The 12,517-nt window shown below is 38.8% G+C and overlaps 1 protein-coding gene across 4 annotated transcripts in view; it reads left to right on the forward strand.

The window, feature by feature from the left end:
* Nucleotides 1-12,517, forward strand: part of tln2b (talin 2b) — a 144,650-nt gene that overhangs the window by 45,151 nt on the left and 86,982 nt on the right. The gene's annotated exons all lie outside the window — the stretch shown is intronic.

A 12,517-nucleotide genomic window follows, 5' to 3' on the forward strand; every position in this document is an offset into this window, starting at 1 on the left:
GAATTAGTCATTGATGACCAAGATGTTTTTGAACTCTAACTCTATATTTAGTGACTTGCACGCTTACTGTTTAGACTTGTCATCAAAGTCTAAACTGGTCCTCGATAGTTTGCATGGCCAACATGTGCTTATATACACGCTTGACAATGTTGGGGCATGCTCTTCATGGGCTGATGGATGGTGTCCATTGGGTATCTCCTCCCAGACCCTGACCAGGGCATCAGTGAGCTGCTGGACAGTCTGACGTGCAACCTAGTGGTGTCAGGTGAACCTAAACATGATGCCCCAGAAATGTTCTGTTGGATTTAGGTCACGGAGGCATGGAGGCAAGTACCTGGTATTAATTCCTTTCGTCATGATTATGAGGCTGGGCATTATCATGCACCAGAAGGAGCAAATGGTCTAACAATGGGTCTAAGGATTTCATCCAGATCCCTGATGGGAGTCTGGATTCCATCATTTATACTGTCCAGGTCTGTGAGTCCCTCCATAGATATGCCTCCCCAGACCAACACTGATGAATAAATCAATAATACTGGACAATGTTCCAGGCAGCTTAACCTTTACCACAGCTTCTGCCGATCCTTTCACATATGTGACATGAGCTTTGAGGGAACCTGCTCTCATCTGTTAGATGATGCCTGCCAGTTCCAGTGTTCTTTGGTAAATGTCCATTGAGCTCCTTGGTGCCAGGCAGTGAGCACAAGGCTTATTATAGGATGTTGGGTCCTCAGGACACCATCATTAACTCTGTTCCTAATAATTTAGAGACATTTAGGCCAGTGGCCCACTGGATGTCACTTTGTCGGGTTCTGGCAGCACTCATCCTGTTTCCTCTTGCACAATGGAGCAAGTATTGGTCCTGCTGATGGGTTCAGGACCTCTGACAGACATGTCCAGCAATCCTAGTGTGGCTCCCTGTCTATTGGAATCCTTTCCATGGGCTTGAGACTGTGCTAGGAGAAACAGCTATGCCTTCTGGCAATGGCATATATGGCTGTGCCATCCAGGCAAATTGGGACTACCTGTGAAACCTCTTTAAGGTCTAGGTATCGCCTCATGATACCAGTAGTGACACTGACCCTCGTCAAATGGAAGACTACTGAAAAGCAATTAAAAAAATAAGGAGGGAAAAAAATATCTGTTGCCCCCACCTGCTAAAGCATTACAGTTTCTGGGGTTGTGTCCTTGGTGCCCCTTTTTAATAATTTAATTAACACCTAAACAGCTAACACTGATTATCAACCCCCTCTAATACTAAACTGACCAGATCACTATTTCAGATATTTCACTGATAATTTGGATATTATACTCTGTTTAAAAAGTGTTCCTTAAATTTTTTTTGAGTAGCATAGTAATGATTTTGGCCCTTCTCAGACAAGCCGTTCACTACATTCTGTGGGACCAATTAAGTGGGATTTATACTAAATAAAGATGCCAGTCGAATAACCTACAGCAGGTAAGAAATTTATATGTGCTTGTAACCTTTTAACAGAACCTCTCGTCAGAAATCCTGGGTTATACATTTAAAAGTTTGTGTGTACGTTTGAACCTTCAGGGGTAAATCCACTCTGTGATATATGTATCAATGGATCAGTTGGCAATATTTCAAACAAGTACGTTCTCGCTGGGGATCACTCCACAAAGAATGTAGTTTCTTTGCTAAAACTCTACTAAAGTGGTAACGGTGATGCTTTCAGAGGAAGATATATTGTCATTTTTTTTCAAACTGTCAAAATGAATCAGTCAATCTCACTTTCTGTGGAATATTTCCATGTTCTTGTGACAGAATAGCTGTGAAACCTTTGGATAAAACCAGGGTTGAATAGTCATGTACACAGACGAGACAGCCCTTTATACTGTCAAAACTCTGTCTTATTCCCTGTCTGTTTGATGTTTGAAAGCAGACTTAGTGGTAATCGTCATATCTTTGCGGAGTGTATCCCACACCCAGAGTTTGGTCAATTGTCAGCCTTGACCTGAGGGTACAGTGGAGGTTGCTTCTGCTGTCCACCCTTATATGTTCAGGAAAAGGTGGGCACAGCAGCAGTCATAGCAACGGTGGACAGAATCGCTGAGCTGGAAACAATGGGCTGACAACATGCCTGTCCCTGTGAACCATTCGACAGCACAGGTTCTCCCACTATCACAGGGGGTGGGGGGGGGTAAGGTTTGTGTCTTTATAGTGGTAAGGATTGACTTTTATAATGTTTTGCTAAGATGTGCTTAAGAATCCATAACAAACCTTGCTCAAAGAGCTGGAAGAGTGAATCTACACCGTTCTCTGTCTTGGTTCTTCCTATACCGCATGCCAAAGGATGTTGAATGTTGATAGAGTCCCTTGGTGTATCGCATTGGAGTTAAGCCGGCGCATGTTCCGTTCCACTGCTCGCGATACTGTAATCAGCATGCAAGTGCTTAGGGTCAGCCAGCCGCTGGAGTGTGAGAACCAGGCTCAGCGGGAGATTGGAGTCACCTGATTTGGAGGAAATGCCATTTCAGGCAGAATATACTGAGACAGCTATGTAGGAGGGTCATCTTTTTTCCTCATTTTCTCTTCAGTGTGATTTATTGGGAAGATTTAAGTTTGTAAAGTCTTAATTATTGGCACTTGCAGTCATGCATGTGTGTGATTTGTTTTTTTATGCAAACGTTCACATTGAAATGACTCCTAACACATTACACTGCTTGTTTTTGTGCTGCAAGCTCCAACATTAGTTGTCATGTGATTCATTGTGTGGTTTATTAGATAAGATAAGACAAGATATGAATTCCTTTATTGTCCCGCAATGGGGGAAATTCGGGTGTGACAGTGGCAAACACACAGACAGTTACGCACAATTATTATATCAGAAGCTGTGCAACCATTAGCATAATGTAAACAGTTATTGAGTCTGTTGGGAGCAGCAGAGATTATTAAGTCTGACAGCAGCCAGGAGGAACGACCTGCAGAAACGTTCCTTTGAGCATCTGGGATGCAGCAGTCTGTCACTAAAGGAGCTCTCCAGCTCTGCAACAGCTCCATGCATGGGGTGGGAAATATTGTCCATCAGAAATGTGATTTTACTTACATTCTCCCACCACCTGCACTGGGTCCAGGTGGCATCCCAGGACAGAGCTGGCTCTACTAATGAGCTCATCCAACCGCTTCCTCTCAGCCAAAGATAACTCAGAGTTAAAGAAGGTCTTCAGGAGCGCCCCCTGCACTCCAAAAGATCTCAGCCCCCTCAGCAGGTAGAGTCTGCTTTGACCTTTCCTGTAAAGAACATCAGTGTTATGAGTCTAGTCCAGTTAATGGTTCAGGTGAACACTCAGGTACTTATAAGGGTCCACTGTCTCCACATCAGTTCCCTGTATGTTCACCTGTGTCAGAGAGGTGAGTCCATTTTGTTATATTTTTTTAGACTAGGATGATCTGCAATTTGTCTCCTTGGGAAAAGGATGCATTAATTCAGTGTTCATCACCGTGGTTATCACGTGTGGTGCGATGATTTCAAGAGCTTGGACTGCCTTGTACTCGAATATTTTTCCAACTGATTGCTGTCAAATCTGGAAAGTGTTTTCCTGCTACCCTTTAATCACTGTGATAAATTGCAACTGACAGTTTTCAGCTGGTTTGACTTTGTTGTCTTTTGAAATATTTGATTTGTGACAGATTTCTGGCCTTTCCAGTAGAAAACCATTGCTTCATGAAATATCTAATATGAATCACTGAGTTTTTCTTTCCAATATTCTGAATATGCAAAGATGTGTCATATACTGCTTAACTTACTAAGTTGGAACAATTAATAACACAGTTGCATACTTACCAGCTACTGGTAGCTACCACTTATGCATAAGGATAAAAAATTGTGCTGATGTGCACGTGTTGAATTTTTCAAACTAAATACAAACCATATTGACACTTATCAACTCACAAAAAAATGTAACAACTCTGACGATGGGTCCATCCATTGATCCATTTTCTTTTATTTGAGATCGGGGGCAGTCCTCCAGCTCATTCAAGAGATCCCAAGGTGTTCCCAGGTAAGACCGGATAACAGTGCTCCTCATCCTACCTCTGAGGCAACAATAGATCATGTATGCTAATTATTTACATTTAATATGTGGTTTAGTTACCAGATATTTGTCTTTATCCCTAAGAAATAGTGATGGATCTTTAATTATGTGTTTCTGAGAAAGGAAGGTTGTAGGAAGGAAGGTGTGTCCATCAGGGATTTGGTTCGACACATACTCAGTCATAGAGGTGATTAAATGAACGATGCAATGGCAATCTCTAAATTATTTGTTTTTAACAACAAACAAAATATTTATTTTCTGTCCTTCCTGCCATGAGGGGCCCTTCATCTACATTATCTATACTAGGTGGAAAGGTTAATTGCCACCACGTGAGAGTGGCTGCAGAGGGCTTTTATATTGTACTATTATGTAAAAAAAAAAAAAAAAAAAACACTGCAAGGTTGTTGTGCTGTATTCAACTATCATGTTATCTGCTCAAAGTCTCACTGTTTAAAGGTAGCAGCCTGAATGAAAGTAAGAAAAAGAAAACCAGACCGTCACACTTTTAGTGTTTCCTCTGACTTCATTTTAAACACTCTATTAAATAGAATGAAATAGAGATATCCTTTATTATCCCTCAGTAGGGGACAGTGAGGTAAATTGCAGATACACGCTATATATATATATATATATATATATATATATATATATATATATATATATATATATATATATATATATATATATATATATATATATATATATAATCAAAAACAAGGTTAACAAAAATATAAATACAAAACAGAATAAAAGACTACATTAAGGGGAAAATTTAAAAATATCAGAAAAAGTATTGCATTGTTATTAAAAGTTGCATAATCACTGATAATGACAATTTAAATTGGTTGAATTCATTTCAAATCTGTTGATTTAGCACAAATTTGTAATGCGCGTCCTCTTAAGGCATTTTTCACGATAAACGTATCCTATATATAGAATTTAATTAGAGAAACATATAATCAAATCAATCCAATCATAAAGACAGAATCTAATTAAATGTTATACTTTCCAAAGTCTTCCTAGATATAATGTAATTAAGTCTTTTGAGTTCAAAATTGGTAAATAGGTTTTTCCTTTGAAAGAAGCCCAGCCACGTAGCATCGAGTCATTGACCTCTGTGCAGCTCATCCGTATGGCAACAGTGGAAGGTTGATTGCACCAATTTGTTAACTTGGCAGCAATCCCTTTGAGCTTCTTCCCTCAGTCATAACTTCCAAACTGAAGACCGTCGTTAGCATTCACCTTTTATAGCTAGAGTATGGCACTTTCACTTACTGTAAAAAGATCACATTATTTTTTTGTTTCTGCATAGCCAATAACTAGTTTTGGCAGTTGAGGCTGAAAATTGTCTGGTTATAGTTACCAGCCTATCTCTTGATCCATCGTTGGTTTAAACATCCTGTCTGGTTGACAACTTTATGTTACTAGTATGATGCCTCCCAGTGCATCATTTCTGCTTGAATAAATACTGACCTGTTGTTGTTTTTTTTTTAAATAGAATTTAAATGTGTGAAATAAACAACTAGTAGCAGAAAGCTATTGTGACTGCGACTGACATAAAACTATATTTTAGATCTAATTGTCAACAATTATGCCTTCCAGCCTGAACACTGAAGTACGTTGAATCTGGAGGCCCTCAAACCGTCCATATGGCATACAGTTAGCAGTAGTTAACAGGCAAGCATGTGTGGACTGAGTGGTTAAAGCGGCATGACTAACACCTGCTCAATACGTGACAGTACTCGGAAAATGGAGAAGCTGTGTAGATTGTAGAGCTGATGTAACAAACATCCGTGTCCCCCGTTTAACATCACACTTTTTTTCCCATAAGTTGAAAACCAGATGCATTTGTTAGCAAGGCATTTGTGGATAATGCAATTCTCGTGGGGTGACTGTTTTTGAGACACATTTTGGAAGGTTCCGCATTCATTAGTGCATGAAATAATATATAAACAAAACGCTTGAGCAACATATGCAGGAAGCACAGCTAGCAACTGCCTCTAAGGGATGATCCAGGAGCCAGATCATCCCAGTAAGTATGCAGACTGAGTAAGTCATTGACTGCCTGACTAACTGCAGCTGCTGGGTGGAGTGCTCCTCCTCTGATGGCTGTTTCTGCCTCCATTTATCAGGAAGTCAATTCCTTAGCTCTCGAAATGAAACGTTTTGTATTTTAGAACTTTTCTTTTTTTTTTTTAGTTCATAAACAGTAATGTTGAATGCAGCTGACTTCAAATCTTTGTCACTAAAACACCGTATTGGCTAAGTGCTGACTGCTCTGTAATAAACAATTAATAATCACTATAGACTTAGCTTCCATTAATCCCCTGCCAAGTAATAGTGAAAGCGATTGGCATTCAAGAATAAGGAACAAGCTGCTGTTCTTTTTTTCCTCTTTTTTTTGTTCTGCTTCTCCTGTGGATCCTTTGAAGCAGTGCTGCAGGAAGCTCTACATCAGTGGATATTTTTAGTGTAAGAGGAGATGTTCTTTTCCTCCTTGCAACAAGGGCAAGATTGATAGATTCTGTCAGTTTCTCTACCCTGGAATTATATTTATAACAGTGAGTGTCAGCCAGGAGAACACCATGTAATCCTCATTGTGAGTCACAACAGTGACCTTTTTAAATTGTAATAAAAAATAAAATATATGTAGTGTATTAGGTGCTCTCAACTCAACTTTCAGCTCATAAAAACTAGTTAAAGTGACACTTAATGGCTTTGGGAGAAGTACCCGTAACTTGGCTCACTAAACAAACAATAGTTGTGTTACTTACTTACTCTACGGAAGAGGATTAGGGCCATTCAAAAAAAAAAAGTCTATTCAATTCTGACTTTATTTTCAGAATTCAGATTTTTTTTCTCAGATTAAAGTCAGAGACTTTAGTCAGAGATTAAAGTCAGAATTCTGACTTTAATCTCAGAATGTAAAACATAGGGTGGGGGTAAACATTTTTAGTCATCATCTCAGCACATTTAGTGCCAATGCCAGATCTTTGAAATACAACTTTAGAGCCAACTACTGTTTTTGAGGGCATCTTGCAGGTACCTTTGGGTATGAAGATTACAAATATGGTCAATTAAATACTTTGCCATGTGCTTGCCATATTGTGAATAAACTATGCGTCTTCCTCGGATGCATTTATAGTGACCAATCAAAGTCTTCTTTACATCTAAATTTAGCACAGACCTAATTAAGGTAAATACAATCCTCAAATACAAAATTTGTGAAATTCACGTCCAGAGAAATAACCTCGTGACATGCTTTTTCGTGTTATGATTGGGTTTAGTTTTCAGAATGCAGAACTACTAAATTTAAATTAATCATTTCTGGCTAAAAATTTAAGTGGATCTGCAGAAAACTTCCCTTTCTTTGGGTCATACAGTTCTCCCTGTGTTAGTGGGCCGATACTTTGCCAAGAGTGTTAATGCAGGATGGAGAACTAAGAGACACAGGGTGTGTGTGGTAAAATATTTATAATTTTCTTTTCCTAGAAAGCTTTGTTTCGTGATGATGTTCCCATCAGTCCTAGGAACAGCTGATCTCTGACTTCCTCTTAGCCCACCACTTATACTACAGTACATGTTTTAAATAACACAACAAAAGTAGTCCACCAGGCTTGCAAAAATGTTGTTCTGTAGAGCAATGATGTTCAGCAGCTCCCCAATGCTATACTGACTATTACATTTGTACTTTAGAGTTATTTTCAAACACATCACAGCTTGTTAAAATGTAATAGTTGTCCTTTACAGTACAGTAGCTTCACTCGCTGTAGAGATGGTTGAATATCAATATATTATCCCAGAGATCTTGTTTTTATATTCACAGTCATAACTCGTGTTTGTGGAAGTAAAATGAGGAATGCTTACTTTCATAGCTTTGCTGTGTTTTTAGGAATGTGGGCAACGCTTCTGAGGGAATATAAATGGATCTATTCAACAGGGAAGTCTTGTTAGTTTCAGGTTGTCTCATTGTAATGTGCTCACCTTAACTGTCCTCTTGTATGGGTCGCGGAGGCTATGTCCCCTAATTAGCCGCTAATTGCCACAAGCTGGCCACATAACACTAATGGAACAACAGATCTTGGCTGAAGAATGCTGTGCACTCCCTATTACTTTTCATAGTACATTTGATGAGTTTTCTGACTATTTTAAGCAGATTTATGTGGAGGTTCATAATTGGGGTAGCAACATATACGGGTACTGGCTCCTGGAGCACCTGGTGGAAGAAGAGGCAGCTTATTTATGAGGTGCAGTGTGTGTGCATCTGTGTCGCTTGATCATAGGAGATTTTGAAGGAGGAGGGATCATGCTGCCTACATCCTAATCATAAGCGCACCTGGATATTAGTGCTGCAACTGACATTTTTTTATAGTGATGCTTTTAGCACTGCTGCTATGTGCATGGGGCCAGTCCACTCCTCGAGGTGCCACAGGAAGATATTACGAAACGGCTAAAATGAAGATGCAATTCTCAAATCATACAATCACAGATTGGTACATGTAGAGATTCAAGCCTTAGAGAAGTGCTCCTACTTCCAGGCTGAGGGAAACTGTATCTTCAATTCAATTCATGGCACTTTACAAAGTGAATTCAATCAAATCATACAGACAGTCAAAAACGTTTTCTATCTAGGGAAACCTAGCGGACTCCATCGAGTCTCTGAATTGTTCTTTAGGCTACTGTTAATCTGCCAAATGTGTTGTCAAAGAACCATCATGGCATTGTATTTTTAATGTTATGACTGGAGAAAAATTAAAATGAGAAAGAGGATTAAAAGGCATGTGCAGCAACTCTCGCTTTAGAATTGTGTCTTATAATAATCTCATCATCACTCACGCTTTAGATCTGGTGTTTTCCTCCCCAGAGCAAGGCTAAAATTGATGTTAAAGGTGCAGAAACAAAGAAGGATCTGCTCAGTTAAAGATTCCAGCTGTTTATGTTTAGTTTGGGTTTTTTTGGTCACACTTCAACAATCAAAAAATCTCTTAATTAGAACCTGTGTGACATCATAAATTATGCTGAATTGTCTAAAGAATTTCAAGAACTAATGAAATGCATAGTTACTTGCATCAATCAGCCAGGAAAGTGTGAAAAGCACTACAGACCTTATTTCCCTCGATTCATTTCATTGTTCATGGTTTTGAAAAATGCAGACAATGAGTGTGCTGCTAGGGGGAAACCCACTGGCCAAACCGTTGCCAAAAAAACATATTTTTAGAAGGTGTCTACCTCCCACAACATCTAGTGTCATACACATCTAAAAAGGTGGTGCTAGTGTGATGAGCAGGGGCTACTTTGTGTCTTCTGGATGGAACCCTGAATTGTGTTTTATATCAGAAAATCTTGAGGCAAAATATCTGGGTTTGCTACAAGGCAATGCTTCAAAGCACATCAGGAAGTCCACCTCATCTACATTCACAAGAACATGAGTGAAGAAAGAGTAGACCTAAATTTAGTTGTAATGCTTTGACCTTAACTTGTGTGGGTTGGAAAACCCTTCAAGCTGGGTTAAATAAACCTGTTCTGTAAAAAAAAGAGTGGGCCAAAATCCCTCTAGAACACTGTAAAAGACTTATATCCAGTTACGACACAGGCTTCATTGAAGTAGTTGCCTTCAAGCATGGTACAACCAGTTATTAGGTTTAGACAGTAATTACTCTTTCAGACAGGGCCTTTGGTCAGTTATTTCCCTCAGTAAATTGTATTATTTAAGGATCGTTTTTTTTTTATTCAATCATCTTATATTTGATCTTATTTATTTGATCGCAAACATTTAAGCATGGCAAACAATATAATAATAAAGCGCGAGGGAATCTGTAAGGCAGAGAGGAATTGTGAGGAAACATCTTAGTGTAGGTGAATTACCTTTAGCAGAAGCATGGTGGTAGGATGGCCAAGAAAGGCTGCAGGGGAAAATGTGTCGATTAGTAGAAGCGCAAAAGAATAATGTTTGCGTTCACGCTGAAATCCGGTTTACCAAATATGCATCATTTGATTCATATTTAAACAGTGTAGAGAATCCAGGAAACTATAGAGTGTTATTGTCTGGGTGTCAAGGGGTTCTGACCAGCTTTTTCCTATTTTTGCTTAAAGTTACTGTCTACCCGCTTCTTCAGTCATCCTGTGACAGACCACTCCAGTAAGCACCGCACTCGGTGATCATAGGATCTGTTGTGCTGCCTGTTCTACACAGCCACTCATTAGAGCTGTTTCCTGTCCAGATGGCTCCTACCCTGTCTGGTCTTCATTGAGTTGGCCATGTTTAAACTCCTCAGCCCGCCACTCTTTGGCCATTTTCTTCTTGTAATATTTGGTGCAGTAAACAAACATTATTTAACTCAGGGTTCTTTTCTTATGTAGCACTTAATGTCAGAAGTTATTAAATTACCTTCTAAAGGCAGCATCTTGATGTGGAGAGTGTATTTCAATCTATTACTGTGATTTTGCAGAGAAACACAAGAGAGCTTTCTCCTGCTAGGGGGAAACTAGAGAGCAGAGCTAATGAAGTTGCTTGCTTGGGTGTTTGCATGTGGATCCTGGAGTTTCTCAGACTAATGTAAAATCAGGGATTATCATTATCCCTTGGGATTTTTCTGAGACTTCTGCAATCTTTATGGAGTGAAGCAAGTTATACTAGAGAAACTGCTGTAACTTTTCGATCAAACCCAGAGTAATCCTAAATGGTTCTCATGAAAAGCGATGTTTGTTTTTATTATTGAGGTGAACGTTTGAGAAGCCATGTACAGCAGATGATGCATTTACTGTGGGATGGAGCTGTAATCAGACATTCAATGGATGTATGTGCGGCCCTCTGTGTTGTCGGTACTGGGTCCAGGAACTGCTTGTTATTAAGAGAGCATCAGTAAAACAGCTGGATGACGAAAACTCTGTGGGACTTCTCTGCCAGCTTGTATGGAAGGCAGTTCATGCGGCGTCATTACCTCCTCTCCTTTGTGTGCCTCTGTCTCGTTGAAAGAGAAGAACCCTCAGCTATGACAAGGGCCCATTCACAACTATCGTTACAAGATCATTTACTTTTCAGACTTTTTCTGGTATGACTTGGGTGGGTGGGGGGTGGGGTGCTGGTGATGAAAATAAATAAATTGTTGCAAAAAAAAAAAAAGAAATTGCAGTTTAGTTTTGAATTGTGTTGTGTTGTGACTTGAAGTTTTGCCCTTATATCCAACTCACTAGAGAAACAACAAATCATTTTTGTCCACAAGGGAAAACTTTTCTTTTTTTTTTTCTTTTTTTTATCAGTAAAATTAAGGCATGATTTGGGTTAGGCACTGGAGATGCACCGGTCAGTGTGGTGGGCAATTTTACGATTTCCAGCGTTCTAAAGCTTTGACTTGTCTATACAGAGTTTGGCCAGTTCTGACTTTAAACTCCATTAGCCACCGCTCCATATGTTGTTGTTTTTTTAGCCTTCCTGCTATAAGTAGTTGTTTATAATATATATTAGAAGCAGATGCAATTATTCCTGTTTTGTGACAGTTACGTCAGAACAGCTTTACTGTTAATTTATAACAAAGCCAAAATAATTATGGAGTTGACGTTTTTACCTTTTTAGTGTCTTACATTAAAGCTTAGCATAACTAGCAAGGTTACCATTGTGAAATGTAAACAGCATTCTGGGTACTTTTCATAGCTGATGAGAAAACCGTTTTCTTGACTCTTAAGATTTCCAAAAGGCATCCAAGATTTCCAAATCAGTGTGTTAATTAAGAGAGAGAGGCTGAAAGCTAAAATAGGACTATTTTAGAGCAACCTCGTTGTGGTGCATTTAGCCTGCTTGTTATCATTTAAAGTCGCATGTCCTCTTTAAAAGCACATGGAACAGCAGATGTGTCTCTTTTTTAATAGCCTTTTACACCTTTTTGTTTCCGCTGACTTGATTTTAAACCCTTATATAAAACAATTGAACAGTTGCCATTCAATTTTTCACTGCATCACTGTTAGTTAAAAAGGAATATTACATCATTTAAAAAAACAGAATCAACCTCATATGTCGACAAAAAAAGTATACCTTGTGTCTCATTATGACAACATTCCTTTGCATAATCTCTGTATGTGTCATTATGATCTATAATTATCATTGCAAGTTCTCCTAATTCTTTTTGTTATTTTCCTTTAAATTGTCAATTCAAATCATGAGTGTTTATGATCTATCAATTCAAACGTTTTAGATCTTGAACATCTTTATGTACAGCTGTATACCTCTTTGGTTCATAACAATAATATGAATATAATCTCAGATCAATGCATTTTTTTAGGAGGCTGTGTCTATACGTGGTTTATTTTTTCCCTTTGCTCTATCATTCTGCATTGGAGCCAAAGTCAAGGATGTGGAAGAGTATCAAACCCCTCACAGTATCTGTCTCTCTCATATTTTTTAAGCTCAGATCTCAGAACATCTGAATTGATTTCAACCTAATGGGTACACATGATAAAACAT

Source organism: Fundulus heteroclitus, chromosome 2 (genome assembly GCF_011125445.2).
Source record: "Fundulus heteroclitus isolate FHET01 chromosome 2, MU-UCD_Fhet_4.1, whole genome shotgun sequence".
In the NCBI taxonomy this organism is placed as follows: Eukaryota; Metazoa; Chordata; class Actinopteri; order Cyprinodontiformes; family Fundulidae; genus Fundulus; species Fundulus heteroclitus.